The 1,978-nt window shown below is 39.1% G+C and overlaps 1 long non-coding RNA gene across 1 annotated transcript; it reads right to left on the reverse strand.

Moving 5' to 3' along the window:
- Nucleotides 1–351: 351 nt before the first annotated feature.
- Nucleotides 352–1,600, reverse strand: LOC106592587 (uncharacterized). The gene is made up of 3 exons (XR_006769170.1): nt 1,215–1,600; nt 954–1,041; nt 352–454 (listed from the first exon to the last, which is right to left on the reverse strand). It is a non-coding gene; the product is annotated as an uncharacterized lncRNA (long non-coding RNA).
- Between the last annotated feature and the right edge of the window lie 378 nt (nt 1,601–1,978).

Consider the following 1,978-nt stretch of genomic DNA (forward strand, 5'->3'; position numbering starts at 1 on the left):
ATCTATTTAATCAATTTTAGAAAAAGGCTGTGACGTAGCAAAATGTGGAACAAGTCAAGGGGTTGAATACTTTATATGCACTTTATACGTAGACTTTTTCACATGTAGAGTTAGTAGGCTACACCTAAACCAGGGCTCTCCAATCCTGTTCCTGGAGAACTACCTTCCTGTAGGTTTTCACTCTAACTCTAATCTACCACACCTGATTAATTAGCTGGTTGATAAACTGAATCAGGTAGTTACAACTGGAGTTGGAGCGAAAACCTACAGGAAGGTAACTCTCCATGAACGGGGTTGGAGAACCCTGACCTAAACAGGGATTATACTTTAAATAGACCCATTACTTACACAGGAATTAAGGTTCTCCAATTGGCGTTCTAGAATGTTGAGGAAATCGTCCAGGTTTTGTGATTTGATAGATGGTCTCTTTCAGGAACCTGACTTTGTCCTCAACCTACACAGGAAGATATAAAAAGAAGATTAGAAACAGTATAGGCTTTGGTTATGGCATCAATATAACATTGGGTTAAGACCGCCATACCAAAGCATATCAGAACATGATAAGTCATAACTCTAGTCTTTACCTCGGCATCATCTATGTGCCTGTAAAGTGATGTTGGGAAAAAGACTGGGGCATCCTGCTTTGTGATATCTCCTCCCAGGAATACAATCAATATAGTATGTTAAGTCACGTGTCAAATACTTCAAGCGCAATCAAGACTGACATAAAGTATAGCTTATACTGCAAGTACAGTAGGCCTAATGTAGATATACTCTCTTGATCGCTGTCATTATAGCCTTAGCGCCCTTTTACTATGTATATTCAAATATAGGCTAACAGTTTTCTAACACAGATGCTAAACATGAAACATATGACTATTTTACTTGGTTGGTTGTTTTGCTGTCCTTAATACATGCATTCAGTCTCCTCTTACAGTGTGCTGGTAACTCACCATCTGGTCCAGCAGGGAAAGGTATTCTGAGCTCAAGTGACCGTAGTGGTGTTGGATCCAGTCACAGCAATGACACACGCTCTGCATACTGCAAATAATAAGAAAAAAACACGTCCAACTCTGCATTGTATACATTGTAAATAGCAGTTTGTTTCGCTGTTAGTTTTCCAGATGAGTTTGAACATCTTGGCTGTGTTAAGTAGTTTTATGTGGAATTTGGAAAGAGAAAACTGTATGGAGAATTTCCCCTGATCAACCTACCGGAGGCGGGAACTTTCATTTTCCAGACTAGCACATGCAGCAGTATGAATTCCATGCCTGCTCCTTCTCCTGGACGAACAAATCACAGTAAATCTATACACATTCTCCTTGAAATCAGCTTTAAATTATAGTTGAACCACAAGATAAGATTATTCCATTTAGATATCGGCTAGACTATTACTATAGCGAGAAAATGCTATTCGCGAGCTTTGCTTTCAACTGCTAATAACTTCGCGTGAACCGATAAAAAAAAAGTCTGATAACAAAATCGTCGAAGTCGAAATAAAACCCACACTTCTTAATTAAGAAATGTAGCCATATAAGACCTTCATTTAGTGGGTTTCGTTCAAAGTTAGTCCTCTGCAGTTGCGCTACAAATGAAAAGTGAATGGGAGACGTCAGTGTAGGGAAGTGGTCACCAAAACTGTCTGCACGATCCTGGAGAACAGCAGGAGATGGTGCAGGCTTTTGTTCCAACCCAGGACAAACACACCTGTTCCATTAGGGTCTTGATAAGACGTCATAGGTGGTTTCATATTGAAATGTCATGTTATAGGCTAAAATTTCAGATGTAGCGTAATTATTCTGCAGAAGTTATTCATTAAATGTCTCAGGGTTGGAGTGTTGATCTAGGATCAGGACCCACTCCCTCCATTCATTATAATCTATAAGACAAAACTGATAATAGATCAGCACTTCTACTCTCTGAGATGCTTTATAAATACGGGCCTTGGTTTTATTTGATATAGCCTTACTATGTCTTA

Source organism: Salmo salar, chromosome ssa03 (assembly GCF_905237065.1).
Source record: "Salmo salar chromosome ssa03, Ssal_v3.1, whole genome shotgun sequence".
Taxonomy (NCBI): Eukaryota; Metazoa; Chordata; class Actinopteri; order Salmoniformes; family Salmonidae; genus Salmo; species Salmo salar.